We start from the raw sequence: 25,244 nt of genomic DNA, 5'->3' as shown, positions 1-25,244 counted from the left end.
GCAAGTATTCAGATCAGGCTAGAAGCAATACAGAATGCTAACGATGCTAACATGCAAACCAACACGCAGACTGGACTCGATGCAATACAGAGTATTCAGAGGAGCATGGAGGCTAATTCAAAAGAAATAAAAACAAATGACCCCCCAAAAGAGGGACAAAGAGACGCCGGATACAACCGGACCAACCAGGACTCGGGCACCGAGGTCAACCGGATCATCCGAGATGCGGGCACAAAGATCGCCCAGGCCGGCCAGGATGCGAGCATTGAGGCCACACACACCAACCGGGAGCCGAGCGCCGAGATCAACCAGACCAGCCAGGATTCAAATAACGAGATCTCACACACCAAACAGGACTCGAGCACTGAGGTCACACACACTGACCAAGATTCAATACCACATATACATATTATTTGATAGTGAATGGATGTTATGACTCGAGACACACTGCAGATAACACACAGAGCACTGGGAATACAGACAGGGTAAACACATTAGTTGGGGGAATTGGGTCTTGATTCCGGACATATAATATAAATAACACGTACTGTAGACACTAACACACATGACACACAGCTAAGAGGACAGGGAACATGGGGCAACACATTCGGAGACCTGACCGGGGGTTCTGGAACTGTACTATCATATGAAAGATAAGAACTCTAATAAAATGTTGGACAATAATAGGGACATTGGAGAACCCCCACTGGGGTATCTCCGTCGTTATAGGAGGGGCCTCTCCAGGAGAGCCTTATCCCTCCAGCCCGCCAACCGGGGTAAAAACCTGGGAAGTGCCAATTGTCTTTAGTTTTTTTTCTTACAGTGTTATTTTTTCATAAACGTATATAGTGATGTCAGTGACATGGGAGGTACAGAGGTGGGCAGGCTGAGTTCAGTGGGGGGGATGAATGGGGGTCAGAGCAGCTGAGCTTTGCCCAGTGGGGTCCTGTGTGTTGCAGGGTCGGTGGGGGGGAGTAACTCCCCTCGCCCCTCTACTGAGCCTGGCCCAATTTAATTCAAGGGACCCGTGCCGCAGAGTGCTCGGCCCCGCGTGGGACGGACCTGGGATGTGGGGAGCCCTATTTCTAGGGGGGGGGGCCCTCTTATGGGGGTATGGGCGGCTGATCGACGCCATATTCAAGGGACCCATATTTGTATATTGTTATGTTATGGATGTCATTGTAAGTATTGTCTAAGTGTATTATGCCTATAAATGTTAAATAGTAAAAAAAAAAAAAAAAAAAAAAAACGATTGAATGCATCCAGTGAAATTAACACATCAATGCATACTTTTATTGTCAAAAGTATGCATAATGTTGTGTTAATTCCACGACAAGACAATTATGTAATGTTAGTTACCTGAAACCCTGCATATATCAGTATCGGTTGATATCGGCATCGGAAATTAAGAGTTGGACAATATCGGTATGTCGGATATCGGTAAACAAGCCAATATCGAACATCCCTATTTCAAACTCTTGCTATAGGCATATGATCTCACAGGCGACAGCAGACAGCGCTTGGAGCTCTGTACGTTCCCTAAGTGTGATAGCGGCTACTGGCTTGGACCTGTGGAAGAATCCCATCTGTTTGTTCTAAGACAGTGTCACAACCTCTCACACCTAGGAGAACCCCCACCCTCCTCAGACCACAAGAGAGCTGCGGTCCCTTGACCTCTTTCAGAGAACACACTCCTCTCAGCCGAGCTCATTTGACCCGTGTGTACTTTGATCCTAGTGTCTTACTAATAAACCTGTATTGATCATGAAGATCTGTCCACAAGCACAACTGATGGATCGGGTTCCACCACAGACCCGAGTACATTTCCCTGGCGGCTATCGATATTAGCAAGCAGTGCAAGAGGACACGGATGTGAGTCCACTCAGAATGTTCACGTCTCGTTGAAACGGTCTCTACTCGTGACCATCTAGATGTCGTTAGGAAGCAGTTTCCTGTTGCAGCGTTTGCTAATATCAACAACTTGACAGGGAATCAAATTATAATATAATATCTAGTATATATATTCTGATTTCTTTTTTAATATATATATATATATATATATATATATATATATATATATATATATATATATATATATATATATTCAGATTAAAATATTATGTATGGCCTATATTTATTGTAACGTATATTATAGCAATAGGGCATACAAACCCTCATCTGCACCTTTCTGCATTTTTCTAATATTTTTATATTCAGAGTTAATTATATTGTTTACACTTGTTTATTTTTCTCATATTCTATTACCCTGTCCATACCTGTACCCCCCCACCCCTCCCCCATGCTGCCATGATGCCCGAATTTCCCCAAAGGGATCAATAAAGGATTATCCTATCTTATCTTATCTTAAATGTAGTCCGTTCTAGAACGTAAGGTTATCCTATAACCCTAGTTATATGAGTATAGCGAGGGCTCTGCTCTATTGGAATATGCCTTTATCCATTCTAACAATGAAACACTTTCTCCACATGTACACACCTATTTACCTCCGCCTGGCCACACCCACATCCGCTCCTATATAAGCGGGGTCGTGGCCACACAATCAGCTCCTTCCCAAGTCTTTCACCACCGAAGGCAAAGACCATGGGGTCCTCAGTGAGTCAGAGCAGAGCGCTCGCTATACTCATATAACTAGGGTTATAGGATAACCTTACGTTATAGATCGTATAGCTTTACGCTCTGCTCTATTGGAACACAGGAGCTGAGAAGAGCGAAAAGCTCGACAGATGTACCCGCTGAGGCCCCCTACAACCATCAGAACCGGGCCTTGGTACAAGAGCTATACATGTAAACTTCTGTAGGCTAACACAGTTGTGGACTCAATGCCACATTTATCTTAAACGTAAAAACACGATACACACAACCCTCTTTACACAATAAAAAAGGCAAAAGTTCACTCTCACTACTGCAAGAGGAACGCCGTCTTTTATGACGAGAGAAGACATAAGTGTGAGGATTGGTTCATTCCCCGCCACACGCTTCTTAAGGTACTGTGATGATTGGTCCGTTGCCTAACGCACACTTCTAGGTCAAGTATCAATTACCATCACGCACCTGATGTGTGTTCTAATCAGCGCTCCAGAGGCTTCATATACTCGGACCTTCTGTCATTCGATGTCGGGTCGTTTTGAGTATTACTGCTTTGAATACTTCTGTTTCTGCCTGTTGTTCCCCGTTGCTGTGCCTCGTCTACTCTCCCTCCAGGACATCTGTGGATTGCCGCTGGTGAAGACCTTGTCCCCCCGTTTTGAGCTGCGCCTCGTTTACCCGCTTTACTCGTGCGCTTTGGTGAGTTTGAACCAAACCCCTTTTTGGACTATTCTGTTTTGTGTGTTAAAGGAGACACTGAAGATTATCATTTTGCTTGCACTGGACTCAGCTGGGGTGTGTGTTTAGAAGAGACACTGAAGATTATCGTTTTTGTTTTGCACTGACCCTCAGCTAAATTGTGTGTTGTGGTGAACACTGAAGATATCGTTTTGTTTGTTCTGGACTCAGCTAAGGGAGGAGGAGACCGCACTGCCTCTGTGTGATGTGGACTGTTATTGATCTCTCTCTCTCTCTTTTCCACCTCGAGTTGAAGCTGGGAGTATCTGCAGAGCCGCTTCGGTGTCAACACCGTTTCCCCACCTCGAACACCAAGAGGATCTGCAGAGCAGCAGATAACTCTGCTGAAGGCAGTCTCCCTTTGTTTCAAGATTGTTACTTGTTCCTTTTTGACTCTGAAAATAAATACGCCCTAGTATTTGGCTAACTCTGAACTACCTGTCTGTGCCGTGCGTTTGAGGTCGGTTTCAAACCCTAACAATAAGTCCTCGACCAAGTGTTAGCTACAGGCCTTGCTAAGTCATACATAATAGCGACCAAACAATTTTCAGAGAAAACTGCCCTACTCCCTAAGCAAGAGCACAACCCCAGCAGTAGCTGAGGGTTTACACCGTATCCCCAAAAATATAGTGAATCAACACACGTTTTGTAAACAAAATCATATTTGGGGGGGGGTGGGGGGCAAACCGGTGAATAATTTCACCCACCCCCTCACCACCTCACCCCTGATACGACGCCAAAAGAAAAACAGGGCCGTGACACCAGGTGCATGGCGCGGCAGATGAAGCACATACTCACCTGTAGAGTAAAAGCTTTACATCATGCACGCCAGCCACAGCCGATAACCTCGTTTGAAAACAGGTTTTATCCACGGCTCTGCTTATGTGTGAAAACTTGCCACTCGTTATTTTTACCATTACCCTTAAGCAAAGAAAATAACAAGCTAAGAGAGGGACTCAAGCCCTTGATCACATGCCACTATGTACAGCGCTGTAGGTTAACACCCAGCCAGTTGTGGACTCAGCCATGTTGTCTAAACGTTACATGAACACACACACAACTTCTCATCATACAACAAAAAACCCCAGTTCATTTTTACTCACGTAAAAAATAACGCTGTTTTTAGGTAGAGAGAAAGACATAAGCCTTGGCCAATGCTAGCCTAAGCTATACAAAAAAGCGACCAAGACAATTTTCACACAGCACACGTCGTATCTCCAAGTGCAGTGAAGTAACATATGTTTTGTTAAACAAAGACATCGTTATTAACCAAAAACATTCGGGAGGGGGAGGAAGGAAGAGTGGGGCAATGTCCTACGGACACCTTACCTGCACCTCGTACGCAGGACGAAATGGCCACAAACACAGGTTGGTCTACCACGTTGACGAGGCCTCTCGCTGGCGGGGCCAGAAGCGGCGACGGCTGGAGCCTCGCTCCGGCGTGACGCCCCCCTCCTGCGGCCGGTCATGGCGCAGGCCCGACGACATCTTCTGCCAGAGATGACGCCGTAGTCAGAGTGCCAGGGCCCGCTACCTCCTCACGGCTAGCGCCAATGGTTGTAGCATAAGCTAACAGCTAACTCCAGGCTAACTGATAGTTAGCATCAAGCTAACGTTTCTAGCCGAGCGTAGCCGCCAGCTAACGACTTAGCCTAACAGCTAACTGGCTAACAGTTAGCTTCTACCGGCTATCGATAGCCACTAGCTGACGCAGTAGCAAGCTAAGCGGCTACTACTGAAGCTGTATAACGTGAGAAATAGCGATACAGGCCAACACTTCTGACAGCCGCTGTCTTTTCCTCTTCTTATCCGAAAGAAAAAAGGGAAAAAGGCAACACACGTCCCTCTCACAGAACGGTGTTTACCAGACACAGCGGCATCGGCAGCAAGCCCCGTTGTTACGAAGGATCAGATTAAACCGAATATATATATTTATTTATGGATATACATTGAATAGTATTTGTATATCGTTTGATATCCCTTGTATATTCCTTGTACATATACACGGAATATCCCTTTAGCCTACTATAGCCCATAATAGTTCATTCTCTTATTGGACAAGGACCTGGCGCCAGGGGACAAGCCCCTTGGAGCCAAGTTCAATGGTACCGACGAGACATGTCTCTACTAGCCCCGGCTCTGCGCAGGAATACGGCTACCGAAAGGAGAGTGGCACTATTTGTTCACCGTGCATATAAATATGGCGCAAGTAAATGTAGAAGACCCTTAGTCCTTTACCCTTCTACCCAACTAAGTAACAGAACGTGAAGCCTCACCCACGATACCGCGTGCGGTGTAGTATGGCCTGTTTGGCCTTAGAATAGCATCGAGACCTCGTGCGAATTAATAGCTGAATTGTCAGAGTTTGGCACTGTACCGTCGAGTGCGACGTATTTCTATTAAGTAATAATAGTCTATCGTGTATGGTGCATCGCGCGGTTAGAGTTCTAAAGTGACCAGCATCTCCAACGCTTCCTCGTGTTATCTAGAGTCTTATCCAGGCTGGGGCCGACCACACATGGCGCTTTCTTCCGAGGAGATCTAGACGAGGACCGAGGGACATGTACACTGGATTACCTACCCGACGACTGCTGAGCCCTATGCGGCTGGAATATATTTGCTTTGGTACTGTGATTTGTGGAGCGGATAATCGCCGACGCCTGTGAGTGTTGGATTTACCCCCGAGAGGAGTCAAGTTGAGTCGGCGCTCAGAGACTGAGGTCGCCTAGCTTCTTCTTCACTGTGGAGCTACAGCCTACAAGAGAACCAAGGTGTATTCATCTGCGGATCAAGAGTCTACTGCACTGTCTTCTGTACTTGAAGTCTCCCTAGATATCGTTGACCAGACGGTCTACTACCGACGGCTCTCCTACCCCCCCTACCGGCCTACAACCGGGAGGACCCCTTCCAGAATATCCTGCTATATCATTAAGAGTACCATAGATCTAATTCCCTAAGAGCCAGGTTGTATACTTGCTTCCTGCGTAACCAGAGATTGGACATTCAGTGTTGATTTGCCTACGAGTACTCATTTGCCTTACAAGTGCATTAAAATCATAAATGTAATAGTAACTATTATATGTACCTTTTGCTATATATTAAATATTTGATTATTACCTTTGTGTGGACCCGATTTCATTGTGGGAAAGTGTTCATCATATTTAGATATCGTGTACTGTATGGCCAGTAGTTAAAGTACATAAAGCGGTAGTGGTTTAATGATACCATACTTATCAATACAGTCAGGGAATTGTACCCCTCAGTTACAATTGGTCCTTCGAGCCGGATGGTAATTAGTGTAATATTAATATAGTGGTATTAATATTGAAATGGCCTATGATGAACACTCCACGAAACGGTCCTCCTAAAGTAGAACGCCCGCAGCGTAGACGACAGCCACCTCAGTACTTAGAGGATTACGCTGCCAGTATACTACCTAGCCTTCTACAAACGGTAAACGCGGTAAAAGTAGAAAGTAAAATTATGTCCGACCCTATCAACCAGGATACCCCGACCACAGAGGCCCTAGTGGGTTCTAATGTAACTGACCAAGCTCACGGTGGGGACCAGGAGGGAACTGACACAACTTTACCCCCCGCCAAGACCGAAGAAGTAGTCCCCCAAGAGCTCCGGGAGGAAGACAACCCTCCAGAGATGGAACTCTGCACGGAACAAGATGAGGAGAGCGCCGAGGAGATAGAACTCCAGGACTCCCCGCAGGGGAACGCATCCCCAACGGGTACTGCCAGGAGCGGCTCACCTCAACCAGCGTCTTCCCCCAGCGAGGCGGAGAGGATGCTGGCACAGGCGTTCCTCGCCAGCCTAGCAGCCGCTACGGAGCGTGATCGACTCCAAGCACAGACGCTTAGCGAGCGCGAACATTCTACCATTGAAAGAGAACGCCTCCAAGCGCAGCAGCGGAGCGAAGAGCGCATACGTCTGGAGATGAGACGCCTTCAGACGGAAGAGAATTTGGCAAGAGACCGGGCCGACACCCAGCGTGCCGCTGCCGGTGCCCAAAGAGAAGCAGATCTCACCAAGCGCGAAGCCGAGCGCGACAGACTACAAGCCGAGCGCGACAGACTACAAGCGCAGCTAATGGAGCAGCTGATCACCAGGGCAACACCCCCTCCCTCCACAAGGGGTTCCAGGGCCTCGTCAAGACACGGGTCAAGGGCACCCTCCCCTAACCGATTAAGCGACCCTGAGCCCGACCACCAGAGAGAGCCTACACCCCCCTCCGAACTCCTTCCCTGACCGGTCCAAGTGAGACCCAGCTACAAGGAAGGAACGGCGGACACCGCAGAGAGGCTAAATAGACGACTACAGGATCTAGAAGACCTGGCAGAGGAAGAAGAGGGAGAAGAGGAGAGTCAAGCCCGACAGCAGCACATTACTCCACAGGACCAGGAGGTCCAGTACAGCCCAGGCTATACCCCCGCGGCTCTGCGCTACAGACCCCCGACTCTATTCACGGGTGAGCATGACGCACGACCAGTCCCGAGGAATAGTACCTGGACCAGCGGGCCATGGTACCCTGCCGGTACCAGCCCACCGAGAGGCGTAAGAGGAGACTCGCCCAGGAGGCCTCTCTTCCAACGCTCACCGATGTGCCAGCCATCCACGGCGTCATACATTGGCACACCGACGTTTCCAGACTTCACCCATGAGAACCGAGCACAGTACACGGAGCTACGGATGTGCTTAGAGACAATGATGGTGGATGTAGCTGATGAACGCCACAAGTATGCTATCCTATTGAAGCACCTGAAAGTGCCCAGAGCGCACAACATAGCGCTGGCCTATACCACCTCTACTACCCCATACACAGCGGCTCTAGCAGCACTAGACCAAAGATATGGACGTATATGGGATTACGTAATACAAGAGATAAGGCATATTGACCGCCTACCCCCAGCAACAGACAATCGCTCACTAGACGACCTGTCTATCAAAGTACAATCCCTGGTAGGGATGCTGAGGGCGCAACGAGAAAAGGGTATGCACGAACTATGCGCAAACTCGAACGTCGAGAGGATTTTAGAGAAGCTGCCGCCCGCCCGACAGGAGCGCTTCAGGCGGCAAAGAGACCACCGTGATCCTAACGGTCCCGAGCCATCCCTCCTAGACCTAGCCGACTTCCTGGCGAGAGAAGTCAGCAGCCTACGGCTGGATACGTTCGTGCGGAGCACACCAAGCTCCAGAGAGGGACCTAGGAGAGCAAACGATGGCCGAAGATCGGTGACTGTCATGCACCAATCAGAATCAGTACCGAGCAGCAAGAACCACAGTACCCCCTCGATGAAAGAAAAGTGGAAGATGGTGTGCCCGTACTGCGAGAAGGAACACTGGTTGTCACAATGTGACCTGTTCAAGAAGATGACCGCTGAAGAAGTGAGTCACTGAATAAAGTCCAACAGGCGCTGTTACCGATGTGCGCGCAGTCACATGGCAGCCGAGTGCCGCCTCAAGAAGAGGTGTAGTCGGTGTGACGGAGCCCACCTAGATGTCCTACACGACAGTAACAGAAGAAAGCCTGCACCATCCAGCAGCACAAAGGCAAGTGTTATGTACATTGACCCCGCTAGCAGCAGCGGCGCCCAGGTGCTCTTAAAGGTGGTCCGCGTAACACTGAGTTACCAAGATAAGGTCATGGACACTTACGCCGTCCTTGATGACGGGTCAGAGAAGACCCTTCTCCTCGCGTCCGCTGCGGCCCAGCTGGGGCTGCGGGGGAGCGAGAACCAGATGACGATTCGGACAATAAGAAGAGATTCCTTCACTATCGCAGCAAGCGGGCAGCCCGAGAGACGGTATAGGATTACTAATGCTTTCACCAGCCAAGAAATAGGACTATCGCAGTACACCTACCCCATCGCCAAGCTGATGGATAAATATGTGCACCTGCGTCAACTCCCTATCCCGCTCATAGACGGTGCCACCCCGACCCTGCTGATAGGCTCCGACCATGCAGACCTCATAGTCCCGATAGACCGGGTCCATACAGGACCCAGAGGTTGTCCTGCAGCAGTCGAGACCCGCCTAGGATGGACATTACAAGGCCCCCTCGCCAAGTCTCTTAACCGAACAGCAGCCACTGGCTGCCTCCACTCCGGAGCGACAGAAGAAGACACCACACTCCTGCAGCATGTCGAGAGGCTATGGACACTAGAGACAATGCCCTTTAAGAACGAAAAGAAAGACATTCGTTCTAAGGAAGATATTTACGCCATAACCCTCCTCGAGCAAGGGACAAAGAGAGTCACAGTCAACGGAGTGATGAGATACGCAACTCCACTCCTGAGGCGAGAGGGAATGCCCACCTTTCACGCCACAAAAGAGGCGACGGAGCGGTATCTATTGAACACAGAGCGGCGCCTAGCCAAAGACCCCGCTCAAGAAGCTGTGTACCGCGCTGAGATTAACAAGCTAATCACAGCGGGACACATAAAGAAAATTGACATTAAAGAGGCCGATCAGACGACCGAATCATGGTACGTGCCGCACCACAAGGTCCACCACAACGGCAAGGATCGTATTGTGTTTAACTGCAGCTACCAGATCGGATCACAAAATCTGAATAAAGAGCTCCTGGCCGGCCCAACACTCGGCCCCTCTCTACTAGGCGTGCTACTACGCTTCCGCCAGGACAAGGTGGCTATCAGCGGCGACATCAAAGGGATGTTCCTGCAGGTGAGACTAGTGGAGGAGGACAAGCCCCTGCTGCGGTTCCTATGGAGAGAGAGGATCGGAGATGAGCACCCAGCCATCTATCAATGGGAAGTCCTCCCTTTCGGAACCACATGCAGCCCATGCTGTGCTACGTTTGCACTACAAAAACACGTCGCAGAGGACCCAGCAGCAGATGAAGAGGTCCGACAAAGTGTGACAAATAGTTTCTACGTGGACAACTGTTTACAAAGCGTCTCGACGCCAGAAGAAGCCGAGGCTCTCCTACTCAAGCTCCGCGCCTCCCTGATCAAAGGCGGCTTTGATCTCAGGCAGTGGGCCAGCAGCGACCCGCAAGTATTGCGCAGCCTCTCCCCCGAGGACAAGGCAGCGAGCAGCGACACCTGGATGGCGACCATCCCAGGAGAAGCCCAAGAAATGACACTAGGACTAGTCTGGCGCTTCAAAACAGACTCGCTCCATTATAGACACAAACCCCTGACCAAGGAGCAGGGAAGGTCGACGGCAATACCGACCACCAGACGGAGTGTATACAGAACACTCGCTAGACAATATGACCCGTTGGGATGTATTCTACCTTACACCACCAGGGCAAAGATGATTGTAAGAGCGCTATGGGACAAGGACCAGGGCTGGGACGATCCCATACCCGAACACCTTGCATCCACATGGAGAGAGTGGGAGACGGAACTCCGCTCACTCCCAGGTGTTAATATACGCCGCAGCTACTTCCCACCCACAGTGAGGCCAGAGACATGCAAGATCGACCTGCACGTATTCAGCGACGCCTCCGAAGTAGCCTACGGTTCGGTGGCCTACTTGCATGCCCGAGAGGAGGGAGGAGAAATACATACTGCTTTCATCCTGGCTCGCTCAAGAATAGCCCCACGAAAGCAACAATCTATCCCGCGTCTAGAGCTCTGCGCAGCCCTAGCAGGAGCGCAGCTCGCCACGTTAATCCAACGTGAACTCACCATCCCGGTGCAAAGAACAATCTTGTGGTCAGACTCCACGACCGTACTCACATGGATCCGGTCTGATTCGTGCAGATACAAGGTCTTCGTGGGAGTCAGAGTCACCGAGATTCAAGAGTTAACAGAAGTAGCGAGCTGGAGGTATGTGGACACCAAACACAACCCAGCTGACGTCATCACCCGGGGAATGTCCCTGGATGACCTCACCCGTCACAACCTCTACAGTGACGGACCAGAGTTTCTCAAGCTCCCCGAAGAAGAGTGGCCTACACCCACCCCACGGGAGGCGAGTAAAGAGGAGGCAGAGAACAAGAAATCTATGTTCTGTGGGTTGACACACACACTCGTCCCCACAGACCCCGATCTAGACGATTGCCTCACCCTACAGAGTGCGCAGCTAAAGACATTTCTGTGGCACCACCCAGAGGTTCAGCCCACGACTGACATTTCAGCAGCTGACTACGAAGAAGCAGAACTTCTTCTACTACAACGAGCCCAGAGAGACTCGTTCCCCGATGAGCTAGCCTGTCTACAGGGAGCAAAGCCCGTCCCATCAGACAGCAGACTGCTCCACCTAGCCCCCGAGAACGACGCCCATAATCTCATCAGAGTGGGTGGTCGTCTGCGGAGAGCCCCAGACTTACCGGATGACGTCAAGTACCCGATAGTCTTGAACAGCCGACACAAGGTCACAGAGCTGATCATAAAGAAATACGACGAGGATGTGCACCACGCAGGGGCAGAGAGAGTCTTCGCGGAGATCAGACGTCGTTATTGGATACTGCAAGGGAGAGAAGCAGTGAGGCGCTTCCAGCGAACCTGTCTAGACTGTCGTAAGTGGCGAGCCCAGCCCAGTATACCCCGGATGGCTGACCTACCTCCCTGTCGCCTCCGACTCGGCGACAAGCCTTTTCACTCCACCGGTATGGACTGTTTCGGCCCGCTGTATATAAAGAAAGGAAGAGGAACCGAGAAGCGGTGGGGTATTGTATTCAAATGCATGACCACCAGAGCGATACATATCGAACTCCTCCCAGCCATGAGCACAGACTCATTCCTTATGGCCTTCCGAAGATTCACATCACGGAAAGGAAAACCGTCTACATTGTTGTCTGATCACGGGACAAACTTCAAAGGCGGAGAAAGAGAGCTGAGAGAGAGCTTCCAAGCTATGGGCCCAGAACTTAAGACCCACCTCGCTCCATCCCAGATTGACTTCCAGTTTAATCCCCCGAACGCACCTCACTTCGGTGGAACTTGGGAACGAGAAGTACGTTCCATAAAGACAGCCCTGTACGCCGTGCTTGGGGCCCAGACCGTGGCGGAAGAAGTCTTAATGACAGTCCTCACGGAGATCGAGGGAGTATTGAACTCAAAGCCCCTCGGTTACGTCTCAAGTGATGTAGCAGATGTCGACCCAGTCACCCCCAACACACTCTTGATTGGGCGGCTGGACCCCACGCTACCACAGACAATGTACAGGCCTGAAGAAGCGAACGGCCGAAGAATGTGGAGGTACAGTCAAGTACTGGCTGACAAGTTTTGGAACAGCTTCCTACTCCACTACCTGCCGTCTCTACAGACCCGCCAGAAGTGGGTGAAAGAGAGAGACAATTTGACAGAAGGAACAGTCGTCATGATTATCGACCAGTCACTACCCCGAGCTATGTGGCCGGCTGGCCGCGTAAGCAAAGTGATCACCGGTGCCGATGGAAAGGTCCGAGCAGCTGAAGTGCTCGTCCAAGGGCGGACCTACACCCGACCCGTGGCGAGGCTAATAGAACTGCCGAGGCTCCCTGATACTATCGATGACGACCATGACCCCATGACTTTGTGAACTGACTGACCCTCACAGCGGACATTGAGTAGTGGACAGTGCGGTTAATCTGTCTCTGCTTAGCTAATTAGGTGGGAGTAATTAGGGGGCGGCTGTTACGAAGGATCAGATTAAACCGAATATATATATTTATTTATGGATATACATTGAATAGTATTTGTATATCGTTTGATATCCCTTGTATATTCCTTGTACATATACACGGAATATCCCTTTAGCCTACTATAGCCCATAATAGTTCATTCTCTTATTGGACAAGGACCTGGCGCCAGGGGACAAGCCCCTTGGAGCCAAGTTCAATGGTACCGACGAGACATGTCTCTACTAGCCCCGGCTCTGCGCAGGAATACGGCTACCGAAAGGAGAGTGGCACTATTTGTTCACCGTGCATATAAATATGGCGCAAGTAAATGTAGAAGACCCTTAGTCCTTTACCCTTCTACCCAACTAAGTAACAGAACGTGAAGCCTCACCCACGATACCGCGTGCGGTGTAGTATGGCCTGTTTGGCCTTAGAATAGCATCGAGACCTCGTGCGAATTAATAGCTGAATTGTCAGAGTTTGGCACTGTACCGTCGAGTGCGACGTATTTCTATTAAGTAATAATAGTCTATCGTGTATGGTGCATCGCGCGGTTAGAGTTCTAAAGTGACCAGCATCTCCAACGCTTCCTCGTGTTATCTAGAGTCTTATCCAGGCTGGGGCCGACCACACATGGCGCTTTCTTCCGAGGAGATCTAGACGAGGACCGAGGGACATGTACACTGGATTACCTACCCGACGACTGCTGAGCCCTATGCGGCTGGAATATATTTGCTTTGGTACTGTGATTTGTGGAGCGGATAATCGCCGACGCCTGTGAGTGTTGGATTTACCCCCGAGAGGAGTCAAGTTGAGTCGGCGCTCAGAGACTGAGGTCGCCTAGCTTCTTCTTCACTGTGGAGCTACAGCCTACGAGAGAACCAAGGTGTATTCATCTGCGGATCAAGAGTCTACTGCACTGTCTTCTGTACTTGAAGTCTCCCTAGATATCGTTGACCAGACGGTCTACTACCGACGGCTCTCCTACCCCCCCTACCGGCCTACAACCGGGAGGACCCCTTCCAGAATATCCTGCTATATCATTAAGAGTACCATAGATCTAATTCCCTAAGAGCCAGGTTGTATACTTGCTTCCTGCGTAACCAGAGATTGGACATTCAGTGTTGATTTGCCTACGAGTACTCATTTGCCTTACAAGTGCATTCAAATCCCAAGGGGATCAATAAAGGAATATCTTATCTTATCTTATCTTATCTTAAATCATAAATGTAATAGTAACTATTATATGTACCTTTTGCTATATATTAAATATTTGATTATTACCTTTGTGTGGACCCGATTTCATTGTGGGAAAGTGTTCATCATATTTAGATATCGTGTACTGTATGGCCAGTAGTTAAAGTACATAAAGCGGTAGTGGTTTAATGATACCATACTTATCAATACAGTCAGGGAATTGTACCCCTCAGTTACACCCGTTGTACGCGGGCTGCAGCCGACTCGAGCTCAGATATTCTCATAATGAAACACCGAGCTTGCATCCCTCATACCGGGTGTTTTCGGCTTTAAAAAACGGGGCCAGCGCGGTGGTAGAGGGTATCCGTTTTCCAGAGACCCGGGGAATTGAACCGCAGACTCGGAATTACGGCCCCAGGAAAACAAAGCTACGACTTCACTGAGGAGGAGCACTGTGTTATCGTGGGGCATCAAACTAGAACCCCCTCCACGCCGCTATGAGGGGCAACAAAGGGATTCTAGCCTGGAGCCGACCTTAGGCAAGCTGCACAGTTGTCCCCTCACAACTGACACACCCGAGGCTCGCGTCGCAAAAACATCACCCGCCCAGGGAGACCGTCAGCTCTCACACAGCCGACCGCCTCCCGAGGCATAGTATCCAGATGCAGAGCCGGAGACAACACCGGCGGGGATTGCTCAGCGACGCGCGCCCCAATGAGAAGCGCCGGTGGAGGTCAGAATGATCATCATCTTCTAGACTCTCCGGTGGTGAAGACATTATCGCTTTATTTTCTTGAAAAATAGTGAGAGAGAAAACAAAGATACAATGTAAACGCAGCTCCTTTTCTCTTCTTTTCCTTACTAACTAACTACTTTGGCACTAAACTTTAAAGTGGTGTATACAGACACTTCCGGTGGTGAAAGTAGGGAAGGAGTTGGCCACGACCCCGCTTATATAGGAGCGGATGTGGGTGTGGCCAGGCGGAGGTAAATAGGTGTGTACATGTGGAGAAAGTGTTTCATTGTTAGAATGGATAAAGGGATAGGGATAGTATAACGCTGGTTACTATTAGTTTTTGTTGTCAAGTTGAAACCATCTACATAAGTTTCTAGAACCATACCAATTTTACCTGAAAGAGTTCAAATGCTTAAAACAGATTTTTTCAAACGGTGGTCTTTGAATAAATTAATTGCAATGGAAGTCTAGAGCCGTAATTACACAGCTGACCTGGCTACAAATATCTTGATTAATTCCATCCTCACACCTGCTCTAAACAGTACCTCTCATACCTGTTTATAAAACAAATATAGATCCTATTATTAAACTACAGAAAAGAGCTATTAGAATAATAAATAAAGCTAGTTATCTTAAATCGACAAATCCATTATTCATAAAGTCCTGCACATTAAAATTTGTAGATATGGTTTACATAAAAACCTTGGAGATCATTTTTTCAACCAAGAGAAGGAAAGTATAATTTAAGAGGGTTGTGTATTCTTAAAACATATAAAAAGGTAAGAACTAATGTAAAAGCTAGATGTGTTTCAATTTTGGGAGTTAAATTGTGGAATAGTCTTAGGCCCCGTTTAGACGGAAACGCTAGCAGGTGAATCCGCAAAAATATTTTTGCTGATGTGCCTTTCGTTTATACGGAAACAGCGTTTTTACGGGGTGAAACCGCAAAAAAGTGAGACTACCTTCCAGGGTGGAATTCCTAGAAACGCAAAAGCTTTGCGATCTCGTCTAAACTATCAAAACGTATAAATCTGTTAAAACGATGACGAAAGGGTTGTCGCGGCTCTGGTCGCGCGTACTGCTTACGTCACAGGTAGCAGGTATGCGCCAGTAGCCGAGACGTAAACAAAGCAAGTATGTCTGACTTATATCAACGGAGATCACCTGAAGGCTACATTGGCAGTACTTTTAACCCTTTCACTGCCACACGACAGAAGGTTACCCCTTTACTATCACACAACCGGCTGTCGTGTGGCAGTGAAAGGGTTAAATACACAAGAATCTGTCCCGCGGCGTGAGACCCGTGAGTGGACCCACTGTCTGTGAGTGACTCTGCTTTGGTGCAATCACATTCCCCATCCACAGTCTGCGAATCAGAGGCAGAGTAGGGCGGGTCTTCACAGCACGTCATGTGGCATATGCGCCAATCGTGTGACAGCGGGTCTCCGTCGTTACAGCGTCGTCTGCACGGAGAATTCCACTCCAAAACGCTCGTCTAAACGTAAAATTAAAAGTGAAACCGCAAGATGACTTTTGCGGTTTCTGTTCACAAAACGCTCGTCTAAACGGGGCCTTAGTGACGGGTTGAAGTTGTGTACCTCTCAGGGGAGATTTAAAAAGGCCCTGAAGGATAAAATAATTCAGGAGTACAGTTTTGAGTAAAACATCAAACATTTATTTTCTCTATTCTTTTTTCTCTTAAAAAAAAAGAAAAAAATTATATCTTGCAGCATATTTTAAAATGTTCTTTCTTATATTAAAGTATATTTAGTTTTTAAGAATTGTAAAGGATAGGCAAAAATAAGCATGTGCCTATTCCTTTTTTCGGTCATTGAGTTTGGATTTTGTGTGTGAGCTTACTTTGAATATGTACATTTGTGATTTTTTTCTTTTCCTTTTGAAAGTCCACACATGTGTTTTTGATTTATCTGTAAACAAAGACAGAAAATAAAACTATTCATCATCATCACCTAGCTTGCACTGATAAACACACTATGACTTATCGCTGCTGTCGGGACAAAACCTCATAACTCCATTTTTTGAATTTTTTTTTTATTATATAAATCAACTCCGTAGATCATCCTCCATATGTGTGTGTGGGTTTTACAAAGTTTAAACAATGGGAAAGCATTAAACCGATCATCTGTCTAAACCTCCTAACTCTATTCACCCTCAAATCTGTGTTAGTTTTTTTCATCTGCTGAAAAGTTGGGTTTTTGGAGTTATGAGGTTTTGTCCCGACAGCAGCGTTATGTTAGTTCAACATTACACTGATAAACACACTGAGTCACGTTAGTTCAACATTACACTGATAAACACACTGACTCATGTTAGTTCAACATTACACTGATAAACACACTGAGTCACGTTAGTTCAACATTACACTGATAAACACACTATGACTCATGTTAGTTCAACATTACACTGATAAACACACTGAGTCACGTTAGTTCAACATTACACTGATAAACACACTGAGTCACGTTAGTTCAACATTACACTGATAAACACACTGTGACTCATGTTAGTTCAACATTACACTGATAAACACACTGAGTCAAGTTAGTTCAACATTACACTGATAAACACACTGAGTCACGTTAGTTCAACATTACACTGATAAACACACTGAATCACGTTAGTTCAACATTACACTGATAAACACACTGAGTCAAGTTAGTTCAACATTACACTGATAAACACACTATGACTCATGTTAGTTCAACATTACACTGATAAACACACTGAGTCACGTTAGTTCAACATTACACTGATAAACACTCTGAATCACGTTAGTTCAACATTACACTGATAAACACACTGAGTCAAGTTAGTTCAACATTACACTGATAAACACACTGAATCACGTTAGTTCAACATTACACTGATAAACACACTGAGTCAAGTTAGTTCAACATTACACTGATAAACACACTGAGTCAAGTTAGTTCAACATTACACTGATAAACACACTGAATCACGTTAGTTCAACATTACACTGATAAACACACTGAGTCAAGTTAGTTCAACATTACACTGATAAACACACTGAATCACGTTAGTTCAACATTACACTGATAAACACACTGAGTCAAGTTAGTTCAACATTACACTGATAAACACACTGAGTCAAGTTAGTTCAACATTACACTGATAAACACACTGAGTCACGTTAGTTCAACATTACACTGATAAACACACTGAGTCATGTTAGTTCAACATTACACTGATAAACACACTGAGTCAAGTTAGTTCAACATTACACTGATAAACACACTGAGTCACGTTAGTTCAACATTACACTGATAAACACACTGAGTCATGTTAGTTCAACATTACACTGATAAACACACTGAGTCAAGTTAGTTCAACATTACACTGATAAACACACTATGACTCATGTTAGTTCAACATTACACTGATAAACACACTGTGACTCATGTTAGTTCAACATTACACTGATAAACACACTGAATCACGTTAGTTCAACATTACACTGATAAACACACTGAGTCAAGTTAGTTCAACATTACACTGATAAACACACTGAGTCACGTTAGTTCAACATTACACTGATAAACACACTGTGACTCATGTTAGTTCAACATTACACTGATAAACACACTGAGTCACGTTAGTTCAACATTACACTGATAAACACACTGACTCATGTTAGTTCAACATTACACTGATAAACACTCTGAGTCACGTTAGTTCAACATTACACTGATAAACACACTGAGTCACGTTAGTTCAACATTACACTGATAAACACACTGAGTCACGTTAGTTCAACATTACACTGATAAACACACTGAGTCAAGTTAGTTCAACATTACACTGATAAACACACTGAGTCACGTTAGTTCAACATTACACTGATAAACACACTGTGACTCATGTTAGTTCAACATTACACTGATAAACACACTGAGTCACGTTAGTTCAACATTACACTGATAAACACACTGACTCATGTTAGTTCAACATTACACTGATAAACACTCTGAGTCACGTTAGTTCAACATTACACTGATAAACACACTGAGTCACGTTAGTTCAACATTACACTGATAAACACACTGAGTCACGTTAGTTCAACATTACACTGATAAACACACTGAGTCAAGTTAGTTCAACATTACACTGATAAACACACTGAATCACGTTAGTTCAACATTACACTGATAAACACACTGAGTCAAGTTAGTTCAACATTACACTGATAAACACACTATGACTCATGTTAGTTCAACATTACACTGATAAACACACTGAGTCACGTTAGTTCAACATTACACTGATAATCACACTGAGTCAAGTTAGTTCAACATTACACTGATAAACACACTGAGTCACGTTAGTTCAACATTACACTGATAAACACACTGAGTCAAGTTAGTTCAACATTACACTGATAAACACACTATGACTCATGTTAGTTCAACATTACACTGATAAACACACTGAGTCACGTTAGTTCAACATTACACTGATAAACACTCTGAGTCAAGTTAGTTCAACATTACACTGATAAACACACTATAACTCATGTTAGTTCAACATTACACTGATAAACACACTGAGTCACGTTAGTTCAACATTACACTGATAAACACACTGAGTCAAGTTAGTTCAACATTACACTGATAAACACACTGAATCACGTTAGTTCAACATTACACTGATAAACACACTGAGTCAAGTTAGTTCAACATTACACTGATAAACACACTGAATCACGTTAGTTCAACATTACACTGATAAACACACTGAGTCAAGTTAGTTCAACATTACACTGATAAACACACTATGACTCATGTTAGTTCAACATTACACTGATAAACACACTGAGTCAAGTTAGTTCAACATTACACTGATAAACACTCTGAGTCAAGTTAGTTCAACATTACACTGATAAACACACTGAATCACGTTAGTTCAACATTACACTGATAAACACACTGAGTCAAGTTAGTTCAACATTACACTGATAAACACACTGACTCATGTTAGTTCAACATTACACTGATAAACACACTGAGTCACGTTAGTTCAACATTACACTGATAAACACACTGAGTCAAGTTAGTTCAACATTACACTGATAAACACACTGACTCATGTTAGTTCAACATTACACTGATAAACACACTGAGTCACGTTAGTTCAACATTACACTGATAAACACACTATGACTCATGTTAGTTCAACATTACACTGATAAACACACTGAGTCACGTTAGTTCAACATTACACTGATAAACACACTGAGTCACGTTAGTTCAACATTACACTGATAAACACACTGAGTCATGTTAGTTCAACATTACACTGATAAACACACTGAGTCACGTTAGTTCAACATTACACTGATAAACACACTGAGTCACGTTAGTTCAACATTACACTGATAAACACACTATGACTCATGTTAGTTCAACATTACACTGATAAACACACTGAGTCACGTTAGTTCAACATTACACTGATAAACACACTGAGTCACGTTAGTTCAACATTACACTGATAAACACACTGTGACTCATGTTAGTTCAACATTACACTGATAAACACACTGAGTCAAGTTAGTTCAACATTACACTGATAAACACACTGAGTCACGTTAGTTCAACATTACACTGATAAACACACTGAATCACGTTAGTTCAACATTACACTGATAAACACACTGAGTCAAGTTAGTTCAACATTACACTGATAAACACACTATGACTCATGTTAGTTCAACATTACACTGATAAACACACTGAGTCACGTTAGTTCAACATTACACTGATAAACACTCTGAATCACGTTAGTTCAACATTACACTGATAAACACACTGAGTCAAGTTAGTTCAACATTACACTGATAAACACACTGAATCACGTTAGTTCAACATTACACTGATAAACACACTGAGTCAAGTTAGTTCAACATTACACTGATAAACACACTGAGTCAAGTTAGTTCAACATTACACTGATAAACACACTGAATCACGTTAGTTCAACATTACACTGATAAACACACTGAGTCAAGTTAGTTCAACATTACACTGATAAACACACTGAATCACGTTAGTTCAACATTACACTGATAAACACACTGAGTCAAGTTAGTTCAACATTACACTGATAAACACACTGAGTCAAGTTAGTTCAACATTACACTGATAAACACACTGAGTCACGTTAGTTCAACATTACACTGATAAACACACTGAGTCACGTTAGTTCAACATTACACTGATAAACACACTGAGTCAAGTTAGTTCAACATTACACTGATAAACACACTGAGTCACGTTAGTTCAACATTACACTGATAAACACACTGAGTCATGTTAGTTCAACATTACACTGATAAACACACTGAGTCAAGTTAGTTCAACATTACACTGATAAACACACTATGACTCATGTTAGTTCAACATTACACTGATAAACACACTGTGACTCATGTTAGTTCAACATTACACTGATAAACACACTGAATCACGTTAGTTCAACATTACACTGATAAACACACTGAGTCAAGTTAGTTCAACATTACACTGATAAACACACTGAGTCACGTTAGTTCAACATTACACTGATAAACACACTGTGACTCATGTTAGTTCAACATTACACTGATAAACACACTGAGTCACGTTAGTTCAACATTACACTGATAAACACACTGACTCATGTTAGTTCAACATTACACTGATAAACACTCTGAGTCACGTTAGTTCAACATTACACTGATAAACACACTGAGTCACGTTAGTTCAACATTACACTGATAAACACACTGAGTCACGTTAGTTCAACATTACACTGATAAACACACTGAGTCAAGTTAGTTCAACATTACACTGATAAACACACTGAGTCACGTTAGTTCAACATTACACTGATAAACACACTGTGACTCATGTTAGTTCAACATTACACTGATAAACACACTGAGTCACGTTAGTTCAACATTACACTGATAAACACACTGACTCATGTTAGTTCAACATTACACTGATAAACACTCTGAGTCACGTTAGTTCAACATTACACTGATAAACACACTGAGTCACGTTAGTTCAACATTACACTGATAAACACACTGAGTCACGTTAGTTCAACATTACACTGATAAACACACTGAGTCAAGTTAGTTCAACATTACACTGATAAACACACTGAATCACGTTAGTTCAACATTACACTGATAAACACACTGAGTCAAGTTAGTTCAACATTACACTGATAAACACACTATGACTCATGTTAGTTCAACATTACACTGATAAACACACTGAGTCACGTTAGTTCAACATTACACTGATAATCACACTGAGTCAAGTTAGTTCAACATTACACTGATAAACACACTGAGTCACGTTAGTTCAACATTACACTGATAAACACACTGAGTCAAGTTAGTTCAACATTACACTGATAAACACACTATGACTCATGTTAGTTCAACATTACACTGATAAACACACTGAGTCACGTTAGTTCAACATTACACTGATAAACACTCTGAGTCAAGTTAGTTCAACATTACACTGATAAACACACTATGACTCATGTTAGTTCAACATTACACTGATAAACACACTGAGTCACGTTAGTTCAACATTACACTGATAAACACACTGAGTCAAGTTAGTTCAACATTACACTGATAAACACACTGAATCACGTTAGTTCAACATTACACTGATAAACACACTGAGTCAAGTTAGTTCAACATTACACTGATAAACACACTGAATCACGTTAGTTCAACATTACACTGATAAACACACTGAGTCAAGTTAGTTCAACATTACACTGATAAACACACTATGACTCATGTTAGTTCAACATTACACTGATAAACACACTGAGTCAAGTTAGTTCAACATTACACTGATAAACACTCTGAGTCAAGTTAGTTCAACATTACACTGATAAACACACTGAATCACGTTAGTTCAACATTACACTGATAAACACACTGAGTCAAGTTAGTTCAACATTACACTGATAAACACACTGACTCATGTTAGTTCAACATTACACTGATAAACACACTGAGTCACGTTAGTTCAACATTACACTGATAAACACACTGAGTCAAGTTAGTTCAACATTACACTGATAAACACACTGACTCATGTTAGTTCAACATTACACTGATAAACACACTGAGTCACGTTAGTTCAACATTACACTGATAAACACACTATGACTCATGTTAGTTCAACATTACACTGATAAACACACTGAGTCACGTTAGTTCAACATTACACTGATAAACACACTGAGTCACGTTAGTTCAACATTACACTGATAAACACACTGAGTCATGTTAGTTCAACATTACACTGATAAACACACTGAGTCACGTTAGTTCAACATTACACTGATAAACACACTGAGTCACGTTAGTTCAACATTACACTGATAAACACACTGAGTCATGTTAGTTCAACATTACACTGATAAACACACTGAGTCACGTTAGTTCAACATTACACTGATAAACACACTATGACTCATGTTAGTTCAACATTACACTGATAAACACACTGAGTCAAGTTAGTTCAACATTACACTGATAAACACACTGAGTCACGTTAGTTCAACATTACACTGATAAACACACTGAGTCAAGTTAGTTCAACATTACACTGATAAACACACTGAGTCAAGTTAGTTCAACATTACACTGATAAACACACTGAGTCAAGTTAGTTCAACATTACACTGATAAACACACTGAGTCAAGTTAGTTCAACATTACACTGATAAACACACTGAGTCAAGTTAGTTCAACATTACACTGATAAACACTCTGAATCACGTTAGTTCAACATTACACTGATAAACACTCTGAATCACGTTAGTTCAACATTACACTGATAAACACACTGTGACTCATGTTAGTTCAACAGTTTGAACAGTTAGTTCTCAGTTTATTTAGAAACAAATCTTTGAATTTGTTTTACACAGACTTAACCATCCACACCAGAATACGACAGTCCTCTTGCATTTACAGTGCTCGACAACCCTTTGTCGTGTGGAAATGAAAGGGTAACCTTCTGTATTGTCGCAGTGAAAGGGTTAACCCTTTGGTAGTGTGGTAGCGAAAGGGTTAACAGGGAAAAATTTCTTGTCTATGGAATAGTCCAATGCCAGTTCGACATCTGGGTTACCAGAAGTATTGCCTGATATCACAATATAGGAGAACATATAAGAAAGCTTGGTCATTAAAATTCTGTTTAAAGGGTACATGTACTGCTATTCCTAGAACTATTTGGGCAACTTTACACAATTCCTGTTAGTCTATTGAAGACATCTGTACGTTTTTTTTTCAAAAAAATTCATTGTTTTAAATTTCTAATCAAGTACTCAAAACCATCATTTTTCAGCTCCAAGATTTCAGGCTGTTATGGCCTGGCTCCGCCCATAAGCACTTTGAGTGACAGTCAGTCCACACAGTCTGCGACTGGTAGACAGAGAGAGATAGAGAGAGAGAGAGAGAGAGAGAGAGAGAGAGAGAGAGAGAGAGAGAGAGAGAGAGAGAGAGAGAGAAAGAGAGGGGGGGGTGCGAGAGAGAGAGAGAGAGAGAGAGAGAGAGAGAGAGAGAGAGAGAAAAAAGACAGGCCGTCTCTTCCTTTCATTTTTTCTCTCCCTGCGGCAGCTTGTGTGGGGGGGGGGGGGGGCTCCCTTCCTCCCCTCTCCCGTGTGGTCCCTCCCTCTCTCTCTCTGTCTCCCTCTCTCTCTCTCTCTCTCTGTCTCTCCCTCTCTCTCCCTCTCTCTCTCCCTCTCTATCTCTCTCTCTCTCTCTCTCCCTCCAGAGTATGCAGAGGTGTCGGGTTTCAATCTGCCTCGCAGTATGAGGAAGTGGACGGGCATTAGCTACAACCACAGAGCCAATCACATCACTGTCTTCTACCCAGAGCCTGAATGACGTGACTCAGGCCTTCAAATCAGGATGGACTAATTTACTGGAGCAGGAAATTATCTGAGCTGAATCAGAGCAATCCGCCAATATGGTATTTAGAGACTAAAACACATTGATACTAACTCCTATAACTATAATACAATGCTAGAGACTGAAAAATGACATTTATAGTACATGTCCCCTTTAAGTTTCTCCCAACTAACGAGATTGTGTTTGTGTTTGTGTGGGTGTTTTCTCTCAGACAAACAGGCTGTCGTATAAATAACTCCTAGTGATAATATCTCATCATTTGACAGATCTTTGATAGAGTTTACTGACAGAATGACATGTTACACAGAGAGACCTATAGGTTACAGCATGGGGCCCTATAGCCCAGATGTCTGCAGAATGGCGAGCTAACAAAGTATTTATACAGGAGAGTCGACACAACAAGTAGACCA

This window comes from Notolepis coatsorum (genome assembly GCF_963971535.1).
Source record: "Notolepis coatsorum genome assembly, chromosome: 9".
Taxonomy (NCBI): domain Eukaryota; kingdom Metazoa; phylum Chordata; class Actinopteri; order Aulopiformes; family Paralepididae; genus Notolepis; species Notolepis coatsorum.
Note: the sequence above shows the minus strand (reverse complement) of the source record.